This window comes from Vicugna pacos, chromosome 3, assembly GCF_048564905.1.
Source record: "Vicugna pacos chromosome 3, VicPac4, whole genome shotgun sequence".
Classification (NCBI taxonomy): Eukaryota; Metazoa; Chordata; class Mammalia; order Artiodactyla; family Camelidae; genus Vicugna; species Vicugna pacos.
Genome location: NC_132989.1, coordinates 83691041 through 83711336, shown reverse-complemented (window position 1 = coordinate 83711336; position 20296 = coordinate 83691041). Strand labels below are relative to the sequence as shown.

The 20296-nt window shown below is 37.6% G+C and overlaps 1 protein-coding gene across 2 annotated transcripts in view; it reads right to left on the bottom strand.

Annotated features, from left to right (window-relative positions):
- The window catches only part of MIER3 (MIER family member 3), an 80371-nt gene that overhangs the window by 33192 nt on the left and 26883 nt on the right, over nt 1-20296 (bottom strand). The window lies entirely within an intron of this gene.

Here is a 20296-nt window from a genome sequence, read left to right as displayed (position 1 = left end):
CTCGAAGAGAAATGTATGAACTCTTCCATGAAAACAAAGCTTTTCAGGACTCTTTAAAGAAATGTCTTGCCTGAGCTACATAGTAACGTAGTAATGTAGAGGGAAATAGTCTCTAATAGATCCTCAGAGGGCAGTAGCAGGGTTTACAACACTGTTTCTTTTAGAGACCATCCCCGAAAGTTGAGAGGACCCTACAAACGTATGACCCACTGAAAGCAGTTTTAATAGGGCCACAGTAATGCAATACATATATTTAGCTTTCTACAGATTCCATCTAAACCGAGAGAAAATAATAGACTATCCAAAGTTATGTCTCCAAGTTAAGTGCTCGTGGTGGTCAGGCAGGTGCAATGAACGAATGAAGCAGACCAGTGTGAAGGCTAAAGTGGGAGGAAAAGCAAATCAGTAGACAGTAACCCTGCCTGAGTGGAGCCGCCACTAACTCAGTCTCAGCAAACTGGCTCTTGCCTTATGAGAATGTGGGCCCAGTGCTTCTAGACGTTCTCAATTTCTAAAAACAGCTGGAAAGCTGGATTTTTATGTGACATCTCCAGGTTTCTTAAATTTGTCAACCCTACTTCAGGATGACACCTGCACCCCAATGTTCATAGCAGCACTATTTACAATAGCCAAGACATGGAGACAGCCTAAATGTCCATCAACAGATGACTGGATAAAGAAGATGTGGTATATTTATACAATGGAATACTATTCAGCCACAAAAACTGACAACATAACGCCATTTGTAGCAACATGGATGTTCCTAGAGAATGTCATTTAAATGAAGTAAGCCAGAAAGAGAAAGAAAAATACCATATGAGATCGCTCATATGTGGAATCTAAAAAAACAAAACAAAACAAAACAAAACATAAATACAAATCAGAAACAGACTCATAGACACAGAATACAAACTTGTGGTTGCCAGTGGGGCAGGGTGTGGGAAGGGACAGATTGGGATTTCAAAATGTAGAATAGATAAACAAGATTATAATGTATAGCACAGGGAAATATATACAAGATCTTATGGCAGCTCACAGAGAAAAAAGTGTGTGACAATGAATATATATATGTTCATGTATAACTGAAAAATTATGCTCTTCACTGGAATTTGACACAAAATTGTAAAATGATTATAACTCAATAAAAAATGTTTAAAAAAGTTCAATGCTGAATACACCAAATAAATCACATTAAATAAATCATGTTAACTGTGAGCTTCCAATCTGCAGACTTTGAGAGGACCATCCTCTTAACATTACCTCTCACTATGAATTTGGGTAAGATTGTCATACCAACAATTCAGCTCTCCATTGCATTTTTCTAAATATATCCACTTCTCTTGTGTGAAACTCAAATATTTTTTGATAGAATGAATGGATGACTGCTCTCTGAAAAGGTTAATTCATTGTGGTAAGCTTTGCCTAAACAAAACAAAGATTGTTAACAGAAGGGAGATAGCCTATGCAGTAACTAAAAGAAGAAGACGGAGAAGAAGAAAAGAAAAGAGTTTTCACAGAGATAAAAAGAAAGAGTGAACCCTCAGTTCATTACAAAGGAAAAATGAACCTGGACCACAGACATAAGAATCTACCAGACCTATGAGTTAAGGCTGTCCTTATAAGACAAACGTATCAGGCTAACATACCTTTGTAAGGCACCCCAACCGTAAGATCTTACAACTTAGTAATGCCCCTTAAATTTCAGGGATGTTCTCAAAAGAATTTTGAGTAACTGTATCCCTTTCTACATATCCAAGCTGCCATCTGATTTTTTCATTATAAACTTAAATAGTTGCAAAGGATATACTTTCCAACGTATTGTAATGGTGGTCATTTAATAATAAATCTATTATATAACACTATAAAATGTATGCAATGGAATCTAAATACCATAGCAATTTGGTATGTCCATCATTCTATTAAAAAGGAATTAATTAATTAATTAATAGGAAATTTTACATGATTTCTTTTTCTCCTTGAACTCATATTCCCATTCTATTTCCTTCAAAGAATTTTATCCCTGTGTAATATGCTTTATGCCTATAAGTCTTTTGTTGATACCCTACTATCTTTCTCTGCCACAAAAATATCTCTATAAATTGACTCTCAAAATTTAATAATTTTCCTCTAGATTATCAGTACAATTATTATTAATTCACAATTGATAAAAACAACATACATAGATTACAACATAGATTAAATCTTGTTGAACAGAAATACAAATTACATTGGAAATCAATCTCCTTAATAAGATGAATGAGACCTTAAAAAAAATTAGTTCATGTACCTGTGGATGAATTTACCTTAATAGTAGAATAAGAATAAGTTTAACATCAATTATATTTTTATTGTTTATTTGTATAGCTCTGAGAAACCATATTCATACAATACGAAGATGAGAATAGAAGGGTTTTATTATTCAGTCATCACTCAATTCTTTGAACTCTTTAGTAATTTATCTTGTTTTGATCTTCTATTAAACATTTTTAATGATCTTATACTGATATTTTGATTATCTTCAATTTTACTGAAAGTAAAAAATCAAGTTACCTGACCTGCGAAAGGATTTGCTACCCAGCCCTTACAGTCCTGCACTATAATCACTTTAATTTTGATGAATAATACCAGAAAAGACTTTCCCAAAACTTATCAAATGACTACTAACTGTAACCATTATTTTTTTCATTTAGAAGCACCTGTTTAACCCAACACACTTAGAAAGAGGGGAGGCAAATGGAAATATTCTTAATTTCAATACTTTCTTCCCAATACAGTATTTTAAATAAGATGTACTTATTTTTATTGTGTCACAAATTTTAAATATATTTTTGTTAAAATCTTGGAGCTATGAATTTACCCCTTTTAGCTTGTGGAAAATGACTGCCATATAACCCAACTAGCAAAGACTGTCTTCTTTGTCAGATCAAAGTGCCAGGTCAGACTTGCTTTCTTTCAGAAAAAGTCTGACTTCATTTTTTCAATCCTAATGATCATGTTAAATCTTATTTTGAAACATGTTAAAGAAAACATTCAGAAATAAATTACAAGCCATGTGCTATTGTAAGATACATTACTGAAAGCAGGCAATTCAACAGTAAAATGATAAAAGATCTAATACAGCTAATTTATTCATTTCATAATAAATTATAAACACAAGACAAATCAATATGCAGTTCCTCATTACTTAGTTTGATGTCATTCAATGTAATGTGTAGTTAAAATTGTTAAGTTATTTATATTACAAGGAATATGATAAAAAGTCACTGTATTTCTTTGTAAAAATAGGTACATGTATGGATTAAACTTTGGTATTTGCTTTGGGAATAAAAAGGAATTATCAGTTAAAAATAAATATTCCATTAATTTCATTTGTATTCAACTTTTATTATGTATTTGATAACAGGGAAAGGTATATGCTGCTAGAAACAATCAATCTAGCAGTTAGCCTTTCATTTTAAATAGGAAGTGAAAAAACATTATAAGATAAAAATCATACAAGGATTTTTACCTGTGGCTTTATCTAGTGTTCATAAAAATGTGGAAGTCTCTGAAAACATTTCAATTTCCTCTCAAAGACATGGCCTACAAATGCGTATTGAGATTAGCTGAAAATGCTTGCTTAAATTTAAATAGCTTTTAGTATTTCTTACCAATTCTTTATTTTGCTCTTTCCAGAATCCTCCTTCAAGAGCAATGCATTCTATGGCATTGGTCAAGAGAGAGAAGAAAGAAGTTATTAAATAAAAACTGTTCTCCCTCTCACTACCTACACTCCGGAGTATGTCTGATATGGGAAAATCTCAACAAGGACAAAAATACTTCATTCCTCACACCATGCTTAACCTTAAACTAAAATGTATATATATGACAGGTCATTCTAGCATTAAGTAATATTTTTTTTCCAGGGGGAACCACAAGCTTTATTGGCTGAACAAGACATGTACTAAAAATAGCATAAAAGCTTATTGTACTTCCTTTATTTCAATGTGTATGTCTAAAAATATATTGTGAAGATTCCTTCTTATATCTTCTTAACTCTAGTTATTTTTTTAAAAACTCATTCTCTAAGATTGACCAAAACAGGTTGAACAAAACAACCATAAGTACTGACAATTCCTTTGTAGTTGTATGTTGTACTGTATTGGAATGGAAGCTAGAGAAAATTCTGAAAAATCTTAACTCAGCAATTTCAGAATTTTAGCAAAAAGTAACTGGGGGCAACCAGTTGGAGAACTGGGTTTGAGATGGAACACACAGGGCAAGGATAAACAGGTATTTCTCTTGATGGAGGAACATTAGCACTTCCCAAGGCAAGAATTAGCAAAACTAAACTTATTTAATGGATTTATGAATTATCTTGAAGAAAGAATACACAGCTCAAGGAATGCCGGTGACATTGCTCTCCATTCCCTTCAGTGAATAAACTCTGGGTTTACCCTGAAATGGGAGACTGGAAACTTCTGTACTCTTGGTTGGCTTTTTTAAAGTGTGAACATCTTGCTACCCTGATTATAATTTTGATGTTTATACATATTCTTTCCCTTTTTCTTTCTTTTTTTTGGTACAGCATGGCCTATAAATACAAGGAGTATTTACTCCTTCATCTGATGTTAACTTAAGAATCATCCAATACTGAAGAAAAATTGGCTCCATTAGACTTTTGAGAGCTATATGTCCGCTCTCAATATGGTACTTTCCTAAGTCTTTTTTTTCCAGTTCTACTTCTTTTTAAATTATTATTATGAAATGTTTCAGGAATATCAAAAAGTATACTATTTAAATAGTTTTCCCTCCTTTTTCTTCATTCAGTTTGCACAACTAAATGTAAATACAATGTGATTCCATATTATAAGCATTTACTGAGTACCTACTAAGTATATATTTTTTCATATAACCCCCTCCATCACCTTGGAGGTGGCTATTGTCTCTTTATAGATAAAGAAACTAAGGCTCACAGAAATTCAAACTTACTCAGCTTTTAAGTAATAGGGCTGAATTTGGACCCAAGTCTGCTTGAATTTAAAGCCTGAGCTCTTTTCTTCCTATTAAGATGTTAATGAGTAAACCAAGAGCCACCAAAAAAACCCCAAAAAGATAGCATTTAAGTGAAATCTTGATAATTATAAATGAGACTAAGCAATCTCTTTTGGGGGGAAAAAGTGCTAAATTAAGGGACCAAGTTTTAGAATAATCTGTGAAATTGGATAAAAGAAAAATATGTATCAGATCAACTTATTGTAACAATAAATAATACATTAAGGAAAATAATCTGAGTTATGCAATACTTAAAAGATGGTAAGCCAAGAGAGCAGAGACCATGTCCAACTCAGTCCCGTCTTGCATACATTTAGCCTATGACACTGCTTGGCATGTTCACTCAGGAATTATTTTTGAATGAATGCGTTAGGATCTAGTTCAACAGTAGCTACTTCCTAGGAGAGAAATGACCTAAGGTATACAATAATGATGATAACAGGTAATTTATCCTAATGCATTGTTAGGAAGGGTACTACAGAGGCAACAGTCACTCACTTATTAATCCATTTACAAGCCATTTCCATCCCTGGCCTTTGGCTGGATTGGGCCTGCCCATGCGATACAGGTACCAGGAAGCCCAGTCACAGCCACCAGCCCTCTGACTTCACTGTGCAGTCAGGCAGCCCTCCTGCTCGCCTGTTCTGCCTGTTGTGGCCCCTTCTCCCTCCTCTGCCCCAGATACCTGACTCTCCTTAATGTCACACCAGAGTAACGTCCCTCAGGGCCCCTTGTATGACTCACTAGGACATGCTTCTTAGGCTTTTACTCAGCATTTTCATTGAGACCTCCACTCAACCATAACGGCAAGTTTTTCCTAGTCCACACAAGCCCCATACTGGCCACATCAGTTCTGCCTGGCCTTCTATCTGGGACAGGCAGGGACATATGATCTCACTGTGCTGGGATCTGTAAGGAGATTCATTATAAATCTACATTGCAAAATAGCTCTCCTCACTCAATAACTTGTATTTCAACTTTTGAAATACTTATACCACAACGTTTATATTTACACACAAATGAAATCACCCCACCACTGGGTGGATTTCTCTCCAAAGCTACCATGTCAAAGTTGTACAAGAACAAGCTTATACTTTGGGAGAACTTCTTTCAATAGAAAGAAGGAATTTTAGGAATTGATTGTATCAGAAACATCTTTTGTGCCATGTCAATTTGCTATGGCCGCAATAACATAGTATCACAGGCTGGGTGCCTTGAACAGAAATTTATTTTCTCAGTTTGTCACAACTTACATCACAACAGCGATATAAGAAAACACTTATTTTGCCATGCCCTCTTCAATATTTTGTATAATATTTTATAAATGGCTGCTTTACTTTAGAAAAACTGTTATTTCTATTTTTCATGTGTTTAATTTCTAGTACAAACATAGAATTTGCTGAATTTTCTAACTTTTTGTATTTTATGTTTTTTAAATTGTTTGATTTCCCTTCTCCTTTATATGTTATTGATAAATTAGCATAATTTTCTTATGGTAAAATATTGAATACGTATCTTTAATACTTTCTTTTAGCTATTATTAATAATGTTTGCTAATTTATATTTGCTTTTTTTTAGTTTGCTGTAATAAAATTTCTCCAAGGATCATGTAAAAAAAAAATTTATTTTCTCACAGTTCTAGAGCTAGAAATCCAAGACCAAGGTGGCAGCAGGTTTGGTTTCTCTCTCCTTGGTTTGCAGGTAGTTTGCCGTCTCATTGTACATGGCCTTTCCTCTGTGCACATGTATCCCAGGTGTCTCTTTCTCTGGCCAAATTTCCTCTTATTATAAGGACATCAGTCAGATTGGATTAGGCCCACCCAATAGCTTCATTTTAACTTAATCATGTCTTTAGAGGCCCTATCTCCAAATAGAGTCATAACCTGAGGTACTGGGGAATTGGGACTTCAACACACAAATTTGGGGGAGCAATGATTCAGTCCATAATATGTGCCTCCTCAGGTTCTTTCCACCCAATCTGCCTCTCAAGCTTACAGCCTCCACCATAGATGGCCAATTCTGTGCAGGCAGCTCCTGCTGGTGTCTGGCTTCTTCAGCCCCTTCTGCACTCAGGCGATAAACCAGCTGCAGAGCACGGATTCTGGCTTCCCCTTGAGTGACTGCTGGGGGGTCAGATGTTGTAAGCTAGATATGTGGAGGTTTTAATTCCATAAGAGGCAAACTTGGACAAACGGGGACATGGGAAACTGAAGGTGCCAGGCAATTAAATTTCCCTTCCTCCTTCCATTGGATGAATGACTCTGGGGCATTCTTTCTTCATATCAGCTTGTCCTGAGACATCCAGTGGCTGAGCCAATGTACCTGTTAAGTGACCTGCTAGGTCTTCTGCGGCTTTGTCAAGAAACAGTGACTTTCGAGGGAGAGTACAGCTCAGTGGTAGAGTGCATGCTTAGCATGTACGAGGTCCTGGGTTCAATCCCCAGGACCTCCATTAAAAATAGATTAATAAAAATAAATAAATAAACCTAATTACCTCCCCCTCTCAAAAGAAAGAAAGGAAGAAACAAACAAAGACAGACTTTGCATTGCTTCCCATCCTTCCCTGTTTAACTTCCCTTTTTCCTCACTCTTGCTGCCTTAGCTTTGCACTTTCCAAAAGCATCATCTCTTAATCCTTGCCTCAGAGTCTATTTTCTAAGGAATCCAGGCTAGAATACTGGCATACTTGCTATCTGGAAACTGAGACTGGAGAGGAAAAAAAAGGACCCTGTTAATAACAGACAAACTCAGACAAGAAATCTCGGGGCTGATTCTGAGCTGAATATCATTTAATCAATTAACATGCTCCTCTGTGATGTATGTTGCTCATCAGAGGACACATCATCAGTCTGTGAAATGTAAGATTAGGAAGTGTATCAGTTGGTTCCAACTGGGAAAGCAGAAACCATGTCTAAGATTTAAAACAAAGGAAATCAATCCAGGAATTGGTTTCACAGGTCATGAAAATGCTGAGATGCCAAACAGAAGACTGTGAAAAAATCCAGAGGTTGAAAAAAGCAGAAAGAGCTGCCACTTCTAGCACAGAGAAGGAAGAATCAGCATTACCACAGCCCAGAGGTCAGTCAATGGGGGAAGATGGAGATATTGGATGCTTGAGTAGCTACAGGTAAAGGTATAGCTTTGCTGGAGCTGCAACCCAGGATGGAGAGAGAGGGACAAAAACCCTGGCTTTTCTCTCCCCCTCTCCACTTGCCTGCCAGTGCCTCCCATTACCTGAACTCAGGATGAGGCCAGCTGACACGGGAACCAGGGAAATGCAGCCTGCAGGAGTTGGTGCCTCTCATATAGAGCAGTTCAAGGGAAGGATATAAAGTGAAATGAATGGCATGGGGTAAGGACTGGCCCAGAAAACAAGACAGGGTAACTTGGAGGAATTGTTAGAAGGTCAATAATTGTCAGGGGGCTGTACCCTGGGGAAAATATATCTATAACACAGTTACAGCATAGTGGACATTGGAATAAAATGTCCCTGACTTCAAATGTTATTAGCACATGTGAACTTGGAGACGTCATTTAATTCATCTGAACCTCAGTTTCCTCTTTCCAGTCTGTGTTCTAACCCTCTTAGAAACAATGAACAATACTTTAGAGTTGTCCCACTGAAAAATGAGGAAGCTGGAATTTCATCCACCAGTTCCCATCCCCACTGAAGTTCACTCCTGACATTCACTCCTGAGCACTTTTGGCCTGCCCTTCCTTAAGTAGGGCCAAGCCCACTGTCTCAGCCAGAGAACATCCTGAGGCAGAGAGATGCAAGAACCAAGTGTGTACAGGTACTGTCCAAAGGTGACTCCAGGGCAGACTGAGGAATATGGGTCAAACACTGGCAGTATCTGCTGCTGATGTGTAACTAAAAAAGATCCAGGAATCATAATGGGCCACGATCCCGCCTGGAATCAGTACAGCTGTGCTTTCAGGTTTCCCAAGATCACTGCTTTACAAACTTTTCTGACCAATATTCACAGTTAGAAATACATTTTTACATTGTGACCTAGTATACATATGTGTTTGTATACTTACACATATATAACTGAAACAAAGCTTTCATTGAACAATACTTATTCTAAGTACCGTGTACTCTGATACCTTTCTATTTTATTAGATTTTTTTAACAAAGGTTCCAAGTCCCCAAAATTGATTTCCTGACCCTCTAAAGACCCTTAGTTCATTTTCCTAGCTACTCTAAGTGTGGGCTGCTGCCGTGACAAGTTAAGGAACTGGAGCCAGAATGTAAGTAAACTTTGTCACTATGCACTAAAGTCATTAAGCACTAAATTCAGCTGACATTTTTTCATAGCAAGATACTCTCAATGAAGGAAGCAGTGTGTTGATTCGTATCTTGGCACAGACCCCTTCTCTAGTTAGAGACCAGTAACAAACTATTCATTGATCTGCACCTCGAGCAGTACTGCCCTAAACCACACTTGAATGGGGTTTAAAACAGTATAAGAGTAAAAAATTAAAAAAAGAATTTTTCTAACATTTGCCCTTCTCTGTTGTTAAAAGATCCCTAGCTTTCCAAAATTTTACTCAGCTATTTCTTGGGGTCTCTAAGCAGTGTCTCCAATGATGTCATCAGACCACATTTATAGATGGTTCACACTCTCTCCCTAGTGCTGAAGGCTAGAAGCAAGGGTGATAACCACTGCCCACCCCCTCTGCTCACCCCTGCAAGAAGGACCACTTGGTCCATGCTCCTCGGCTCCCTGCTCCTGCTGTCATCCAGATTATTGAGAAATGAGATTCCAGTTTCACTTCTGCAGACCAAAAAAGGAAGAAAACTGGTTCTCGCACTGCAACCATGGGACCCTTGTATAGATTGTAGGTAAGTTCTGTGAAGCTACTGTCTCCCAGGACAGCAGTCCTCAAACTGAAGTAACGCCAGGGCATTGGGTTTCAACCAGCAGCAATTTTGCCCCCCAGGGAACACTCAGCAATGTCTGGAGATATTTTTGGATGTCACAACTGAGGTAAGGGGGTTGCTACTGGCATTTAGTAAGCAGAGGTCAAGGATGTTGATAAATATCCTACAATGCACAAGACAGCCCCCCCCAAACAAAGAATAAAAGGACCCAAAATGTCAACAGTGCCACGATTGAGAAACTGCACCCTAAAGGGACTTCCCAGTGGTGAGCAGGCACCGACTGTTCTAAGCTGAGTGGTTAATTACTTTCAATTTCATTTGTACTCTTTCCTAAATTTGGTCTTCCATGGTCTGACAGTTCTCCTTTCCCATCTCCCTTTCACATGACCCTTTTCCCAAATCCCAAATATACATTCCCAGGTATAAAAACTTCCAAGGCACCCAACAATGGACAATTGGAGTGTACGTCTCTCTCCTGAGAGAAGCATCTATGAGACCTTTCCCTGGGTGCAAAGCAAAAGAGCATCGTAAAGCAGCAGTGCCTTGTTTCACACAGGTGACAAACTGCTGGCGAGTCTCTGTACCTTATGTACCTATCTGTATGTCTTAGGATTAGAAATCAAAAGCAAGATAAATTGATCACAGGGATACATATGAACACGTTTATATGAAGTGACAAATGAAGTCAGACTTTTTCTGACTGAAAATTCAATCTGGCTAATGGGTTTGACAATGAGGACGGACTTTGCCACTTCAGTTATACAGCAGACATTTTCATAAGCTAAATTGGCTAAATCTGCAGGCCAAGGTACAATATATGACATACCAGAAAAGACATCCTTGGCAATTATTTAGACTTACAATAGAAAAATTTACGTGTTAACTTAAAAATGTGAGAGGAGGGTGATAGAAGCCAGAATAGAGGTTACCTATGGGCAAGAGAGGGCAGGTATCATCAAAAAGGGAGCATAAGCGAGCCTGCTAAAGTGTGGAAATCTTCTACATCTTGACCTTAGTGGTGTTAACATAAGTGTATAATTATGGAAAAATTCACTGAGCCATACACTTAAAATGTGTGTATGTTTTAAATAAAAGAAAAAAAAAGTAAAGGGCTTTTTCAAAATTATTTTGTGTATTCAACCAAAAAAGTTTGAAGGCGACTGCTCTAGGAGTATGAGAGGACTAAATTTTCCTGGCCTTTAGTCCTTGTTTTCCTACAGCTGTGGTCTAAAACATGTCTCTTCTGCCCTCTGTTCCTCAATACTTCTTCCTACCCGGTCTCACTTTCTTCCCAAACCCTCCTACTAAGTCCCCAGAAGTTATATTTTGTGATCCACACATCCCTACAGCCTTAATCACTTCCTGGGCATTTCCATCCACCACCTGCCTTAACTGGGATCTACCTCCTCTCCTTGATTCCCTGTCCCACCCCAGGACATCATCTTTTCAGGCTGTACAAGCCTCAGAGTCAGCAGGTGAGGTCTATGTTCTTGCTCTTCTGATAGGAAGTAGGTGCTCCACCCTCTGAGAATCCTAGCACTCAGTCATACAACCTTCACCCCGTCACTGTCATTTCCTGACTGCCTGGCCACTGCACTTCACCCACCGAGGATTTGGTGTACACACAGCCTTCTCCACCCTGATCCCTGCTATTCTCTTGGTTACGTTTATACTTAAAGAACAGAGGATTTTAATTTTAATGAAGTCCAACATATCCATTTTTTTATGGTTGGTACTTCTTGTAGCCTATGTAATTTTCACCTACTCCAAGTTTTCAAAGATTTTCTCCAATATCTTTATTCAAAATATGTTATAGCTTTAACATTAACATTTAGATCTATGTTTTATTTTGAATTAGTTTTTATGTACAGTGTGAGGTAAAGGTCAAGATTAATTTTTTCCTTATACATATATGGTTGTCCCAGCACCATTTGCTGAAAAGCTTTCCTCATTAAAATCATTTGGCGCTTTTGTCAAGAATCAACTGACTATACAGTGGTCCTTTGGTCCACTGGGAGTTGGTTCCAGAACCCCATCTCAGAAACCAAAATCCACAGATGTTCAAGGCCTTTATATAAAATAGTATAGTATTTGCATATAAACTAAATCTTCCCATATACTTTAAATCACCTCTAGATTATTTATAATACCTAATACAATGTAAATGCTATGTAAATTGTTGTAAATGCTATGTAAATTGTTACCAAATTGAAGCATATTTAAGTTTTGCTTTTTGGAACCTTCTGGAATTTTTAAAAAATATTTTCAATCCGTGGATTTTGGTATCCGTGGGTGGTCTTGGAACCAATCCCGCAAATACCCAGGGATGACTGACTATATATATACTCAATTGAATCTGCTGAGATATACATATTACGTACATACATATATATATATATATATATATATATATACATACACATTTTATATATATATAGATAAAATGCCTATTTCTGGGCTTTACATTTTGTTTCGTTGTTCTGTATGTCCATCCCAAGACAATTCTACATCATCTTGATGACTTATAATAACAAAATGTATAATAAGTCTTGAAATCAGGTAGTGCAAATCCTTCAACTTCGTTCTTTTTCCAAATTATTTTAGTTATCCAACATCCTTTGTTATTTCCATATGAATTTTGTAGTCTGTTAATTGATTTCTACAAAATGCCTATCAGTATTTTCACTGAAATTGCATTGAATCTATCGACCAATTTAGAAAGAAATGACACCTGAATAACAGTGAGTCTTCCAATCCAGGAACATGACATATCTCTCCATTTATTTAGGTCTTACTTTCTCTCAGCAATGTTTCATAGTTTTTAGTGTACATCTTTTATTAAGCTTATCTCTAAGTATTTTACGTATTTTTCAATACTATTTAAAGGATATTTTAAAATTTATTTGCACATCTTTTATTAAGCTTATCTCTAACTATTTTACGTATTTTTCAATACTATTTAAAGGACATTTTAAAATTTTCATTTCATCATTGATTGTTGCCAGTATATAAAAATTTAATTACATTTTACATATTGACTTTGTATCCTACAACTTTGCTGAACTTATTTATTATTTTAGTGGCTTTTTTGTAGAATCTGTAGGATCTTTTTTGTTCAAAAACATGCCATCTATAATTAAGACAGTTTTACTTCTGTCTTTCTGATTCAAATACAGTTTTCTTTTTTTGCTGTAGTGCAACAGCTAGGACTTCCAGGACAATACTGAATAAACGCATTGAACTTATCCTTCCTTGTTCCTGATATTCCTAAGGGAAGGTATCTTGTCTTTTACTATATTCACAATTTCTCTGATACTTCTCCCTTAAAAAGTGGAGTCTAATACCCTTCCCCTTGAACATGGGCCATAGTTATCTACCGTTTCTAATGGATAGGCTCTGGTGGAAATGATGGTATGTGACTTCCAAAAAACCAGGTCATAAAAGGCACTGTGACTTCCTCCTTGCCATCTCTTCCTCTTGAATCACTCACTCTGGGGTAAGCTATCTGCCAAGCCATGAGAACACTCAAAAAGCCGTATGAAGAGATCCATACAGTAAGGACCTGAGGCTTTCAACAAACAGTGAGTAAGAACCTGAGGCCTTATCCCAACAGCTTCATGAATGAACCATCTTGGAAGCAAATCCTCCAGCTGTAGTCAAGTCTTCAGATGACTGTGGCCCCAACTGATATCTTGAATGCAACCTCATGAGAAAATCTCAAGCAGAACCACCCTGGTAAACTGCTGTCAAATTCCAAACCCTCAAAATTATGAGATGATAAATATTTATTGTTTAAGTTGCTCAGTGTTGGGGTAATTTTTTTATACAATAGATAACTAATGTAACCATTAAGGCTCATGCTTCCTGTATATCCCTTTATCATGGTTAGACATTCCCTTCTGTTACTAGTTTGCTGAGAGTATTTACCATGAGTGTTGAATTTTGTTAAGTATCTTTTCTTTTCATACATTGAGATGGTCAATTGGTTTTTACCTTTATTCCAGTAATATGGTGATTTTCAATGTTTAGCCAAACTTTTATTCCTGGTATAAATTTTATCATTCCCATTGTAAGGGATATCCATATTATTGAGCAATTATTGAGCAAAAAGGTATGAACAAACTGATACATATAACAACATGGATGAATTTCAAAAGCACTCGGGTTCTATATATATTAAATTCACACAATGGAAAAACGAATCTACTGACGGAAAGTAAATTAGTGCTTGCCTGGTGGCAGAAAGTGGGTGGGGATTGACAGCAAAGGGTAGGAGGAAAGGTTTACGGAAATATTCTATATCTTTGATTATGGTAGTGGTTACACAAATGTATAACTCATTAATCAATGCCCTTAAAACGGGTGCCTTAAATGCAAGTGAATTTCACTTCAAGAGAGTTGATGTTTAAAAGTTTATACTTAAATTCTTTGAAACTAAATAGGTTGAGAACGTACTTCCTTGTCATGCCTGTTAAAATAAAAAATGCTAAAACAGTAGGTCTCAGTTATCTTTAAACATGGTTATCTGTGTTACAACTAAAGGTAGCAATTTGGCTAATGACCACACTAAGGGAGAAAACACTGGCCTAGTTAATGGATTTAATCTATTTCCAAGTCTAAATGGTTGTTAAGTAAAGACTTCTGCTGTGTATAGAATCATTACTGCAGGTAAGTGTACTCACTGGGCCTATTTTCCTAGGGTGAAATTCAAATATGTTTGAGAAATCCAAACCCAAGTCAGTCCTCCAAGGGAGAAACATCTACTTAAGTGATCCTAGCTTCAGAAAGGGTTAAACAAAAACACAACCCATGACTTTTCTGATGGTTTTCCTCTTTGTGCTGACAGCATTTCTTCTTTAGCTGTGATAATCCTGAAATCTCTCTCACCCTGAACTAGGACTCTTCAGCCTGGAACACATAGAAATGGGACAAATGCCAACACTTGTTTCTAAATAAACCAGTCATAAAAGAGAAGTTGTTGATAAGAGGAATGATTAACATTATCAATTATAAGTTACTGTCAGTAAAAACTGTGATTTATTATAACCATGCCTAATGCTGTCCCTCCTCTCCCTTATCTTTTCATTTGCAGAAAATAAATCTCTGAAGGAAATGAGAGTCTGCCTCTAAACTGGTCATTGCACTGGTCATGCTGTCATCCTCGTCACTCTCAGGTTGGAATTCCAGAATAGCCACTGTCCCCGAGTCAGCCCCTCCTGGACCCCTCAGCTTGTCATTCCAGCAACTGGAGCACAAGAGAAAGAAAAGGGCTAAGACAACTGTCAGTCACATTCAACTTTCCTCTTTCTCTACACTTTTATTGTGGGGGTAGAATCTGAAAATCTCACTAACTGCAACCCCTTTTCCTTAGTTGGGGAAGCCAAGAGCTAGTTATGCCTCTGTGATGGAAGATGTCTTTTGTAGGAAAACTTGAAGAGCCCTGAAATCAAGGATGTGCAGGACAACTAAGGTCAGAGAGCCTAAGGGGAGCGAGGAGCCAGCAGCAAGAACTAGGGGACCATAATGAAAAAGGCAGATAACTGTGGAAGAGGATATGGAAAAACTGGAAGCTTCATACACTGCTGGTGGGAATGTAAAATGGTGCAGTTGCTTTGAATGGCATTCTGACAGCTCTCAATAGATTAAATATAGAGTTACTAGATGATCCAGCAATTCCATTCCTAGGTGTACTTCCAAGAGAAAGGAAAATATGTGTCCACGTTATAACTTATACACAAGTATCAGACAAGAATTATTCATAACCATTGAAAAGTGGAGATAACCCAAACGTTCACTGACTGAAGAAATGATAAACAAAATCTAGTATATCCATACAATGGAATATTATTTGGCAATAAAAAGGAATGAAGCACTGATAGAACATGGATGAATCTTGAAAACATTATGCCACATGAAAGAAGCCAGTCAACAGAGGACTACATATTGTGTAATTCCATTTATATGAAATTCCCAGAATAGGCAAATCTATTGAGACAGAAAGTAGACTAGTGATCGCCTAGAGTGGTGGAGGGAGAGGTGGCACAAGGAAGGACTAGGGGTTGTTGGCTAGGGAGTGCAGTGTTTCTTTTTGGGGTGATGAAAATATTCTAAAATTGATTGTGCTGCACAACTCTAAATTTACTAAGAGGTATTGAATTGTATACTTTAAATAGGCGAATTGTATGGCATGTGAATTATATTTCAATAAAGCTATTACAAGAAAAACAAAACAAAACAGGGGACCAGAACAAGAATGGAAAACCCAGAAATTAGCCAGCAAGAAAGAGGAATCAGGCAGGTGCCCTGAGGCAACTCCTAGCCCAGGTGCTGTGTGCTGCTGCTGCTGCTGGTCTGTATTTGCCACATGAGGCACAGGGGGGATGAGCTGAATTTAAAAGGCCAGGGATGAGCTAGACACTACTGTACAGCAAGCTGCTGTTTTTATAACAGAAGACTGCTTCTATAGTTGCTCTTAAAAAGTTCTAAGAGCCTGCTTCTATGTTCAGGTCTTTTTAGGGAGCAGATGGTAAACCCCATATTGGTTTGCTTATTTAGGTCCACAGGGTCAGGAAGTTGAATTACTCATACACAGTTCAAAACACTTCATCCTCATTGATCCCATGTAAGGCCATTGGGGGAGTGGATATTCCTTTATATCTCCTCTTCACTCCTATAGTCCACCCAAGCACCCATCTTTTGGTTTGTATGTGTATATTTGCATATTGTTTTATATGTATATATTTTTTAACTTAGTAAATATTATTGCATTGAACATCTCAATTCTGGATCTTTTTTTTTCACTCTACACATTGTTTTTAAGACATATTCATGCTGTTAGGTGTACATCTTTGCTTCTAACGGCTCACTTGTGCGTATCCACTACGTATTACCTATCCACTCTCCCCATGATTGACATACAGCCTGCCTTCCTCTTGCTGCTACTCCTGGTAATGTATGGCATCCGTGAGAACGATCCTCCCAGACCTGTAGCCACAGGAAGGGTAACTGACCAAAGGCCCCAGCTGGTGTACTCTGAAATCCAGCTCTGTGTTTCACCCGAGGTCACCCTTCCCACGGGCTGCTTCCAGACAGTGACTAAGTGCAGCAAGGATGTTAAGACAGGCCCATTCCTGGGATACATGAGATTCCTTTCAAAGCTGATTTTTGGCTTGAGGACTTCCTGGTGAACTCAGAGAACCTTCCTTAGATTATACGGCAGTGTAGGACACTTCCAACAATGGTCCTTCCTCCCTCCTTCACTTGGGATCAGACTTGCATTGTGGTATGATGGTCCTCCCAACCTGCCCCATTTTCTCTCAAAGGCATATCCCCTCATAAAATCTTTGTACATTTAATTGATTTAATCTACACCTTGGCATCTGTGTTTTGAAAGACCCAGGCTACTCCATAATGCTTTACCACACATCTTCATATGTGTCCCCTAATAAAGCTGTGTAAAGATTTCTTGGGGATGCACATCAGGAGGGAAATTGGTGGGTCCTAAGGTGGGGCCAGATTGCTTCCCGGAGAATGCCAACTGCATTCTCAACAGCAACACTTGGGGTTCCTGTATCTTCCCATCTCTGCCTCTCTGTGGCATTATCCATTCATTTCTGTCCATCTAACAGGCATAGAATGGTATCTCTTTGTTGTTTCAAATTTCTTTTCTCTGATTACTAAAATTATCAATCATTTCTCATATGCTTTTTAGTCTTAGGGACTCCTCTTCTGTAAATTCCCTGCTACATTTTTTGTCCATTTTCACATTGTGATTGCTTTAATGTTTCTTTTTAGTTTCAAGAAATTCTTTGTATATTCTAGAAGAAGTCCAATGTGCTATCCATTGCACAACGGAGCCACCTCCTTGAATATTCTAGATACTGAACCCTTGTTGATTTTAGACTTTGCAAGTACCTCCCAGTTTACCATCTAGTAACTTTCTCCATGATATCCTCGATTGAACAGAAATCATTCATTATAATATTGAGAGCATATTCGGGGAAGGGGAGAGTTGTTAATATATTGCATCATGGTCAAGAGCTTGAACCATGGCCAGAAACACTCTGACTTCATTTTAGGCTCACCATCTCCTAGATGTGTACATCTAGGCAAGTTACCTCTCTTTTAATTTTTTGTCTCTAAAATGGGGGTAATATAAGAGAATCCCACTCATCTGAAGCAACTGGGAAAAGTAGCTGATCATCTTAAGATGGAGAATCATAAAATGCTATACATATGTTAAATATTTTCTTTCAACTTAAAACTTACAATTATGTATTTATTTATACATCTTTATATAGAGCATAGGCTTTTTGTTTGGCTAACCATACTTCACATCTTTTTTCTTACCTAATCTGATCCATAATGCATTGGCAATAATTTCCAGTTTGGAGTTCTTCAAGGTATATCAAGAATTTATATATTCCAGTTTTTCACAATTTTTCCTATCTGTTACAATTGTTCTTAGCCATATTTAATTGACAGAAAGTTTTTTTAATCATATCTTTCCAGAGCACTTCACTTAATTTTCTTAAGAAGAACTCTTCACTCTCATACTTAATGTTTATGTACTATTTAATCAAATTGCACAATTGTAACAATTACAATAGGGGCAAACAGGTTTGAGAACAAAGACCATTTCTCTTCATTAGCATATGACTCAACGTGTGGGAGCAGAAGTACACGCACAGGCACACCAGAGTCTTTGGCTGTAAGGATTCCATGTGGCCTTGGAGTTCATCCTTGTTGGTCATGGAGGAAATGGAGAGCCTTGGAGAATCTGATGAGTTGTTTTAGTGAAGTCTGCTTAGGAGTTTCCATGGTTATCTGCCTTTTTGCTGGTTGTGCGGAACATTGCGCTTGGCGCCTAGTAAGTGTTCAGTAATTGTTAATCATTATTGATTTTAGACTAGTGGTTCTTTATCCTGGGTGACTATGATTTTCATGTCCCACATAATGCAGTGAGCTATAATGCCCAGGACATTCCTCACAACAAAATGTCACTAGTGTCCAGGTGGAGAACCCTGCAATAAACTATGTGCTTCAGGAAAACAGTAACCACACGTTTATTCACAGTTGTCTCTAGCACTTAACATCTCATGGTCCACAGTAAATAGTAAATATGTGTTGATGCATGCACTGACTAAATGAGCGAAAAGCCTCTGAGATAAATGAGGGCACAACCTCAGAGTCAGGCCCCAAGATTTCAAAGGGGCACAAACAGACCCCTTCCCAGAAAATTAATCTAGACCACTCTGCTCCTGATCTGACTCCTGTATACGACAGCTGGTCAACTGCAGTCAGTTTGATCCTCATCTGCTTATACTGTTTTGCCTGTCGTATTCACCCACTACGAAGTTTATTACTATTCTTCTGGTAGTTGATCTCTGGCTAGATACCTGAACTTTACTTCCACCCTGCAATTCAACTTTGGTCCACTTCTCTGGAGAGCCCAGCCCTGCCCTTCCACTAGTGTTCATCATCTCCGCCTCCTGCCTGGCCCCTGAGTACCTGCTTCAGCTCTGGCCCTGGCCCAGAGATTAGATGAAGGGAGAACACAGTTGTTATAGCTGGTTAAAGAAAGTCCTGAATGAAGAGAATAAAAGAGGTCTGGCCCAGGGAAGTAGGAGAACTAGGTTCTTACCCTGGTCCTACTGCTCATCAACAATATCTTGGGTAAAAGCTCATATTTACTCTTTCTTAATCTGTTTTTTAATCCATAAATGGAGACAATAATGCTTTTCAACCTGTTACACAAAGAAGTCTGTAATAAAATGATAACATAAAGGTGATTTTCAGAAAGATTTGAAAATAACCTAAAAGTAACTGTCAAAGAAACTAACTTTTTTCAAAATGTATATAAATGTAAATGTAAATATAAGTATATATATATATTCATAGGCCACCCACCCCCACCCACCCCTGGCATTTTCCCAGGCAGGCAGAGAAATGCTACTCCCATTTCACAGATGGGAAAATTGAGCCCCTCACAGGTTAATGCTTTGCATGGTTCAAATAGCTGGAATGGACCAGGACACAGACCAATGTTCTTTCAACTAGGATACTGGGCTACTAATCAGTTACTTTGAAGAAACATGAAAATGACTTTGATAAAGTAATGCAAAATCACATTATAAGAGAATTTGGCATGACAGGAAGCTGCACAGCATACACTCTAAGGATAAGTTTATAGTCACGTTCCAGGACACAAAATTGGGAAACAGAAAAATTATGAAGTTAGTCGTCTTTTTTTTTTGCTTTGAAACATTTTGCTCAGAGAGAATTTACATGTGGCCCTGAAATTTCTCTGTTCATTCACGTTTTGGCCATTCTTTTTGTGGCATGGATCTACAGAACAGCAAGTGCCGTAACCTTTAA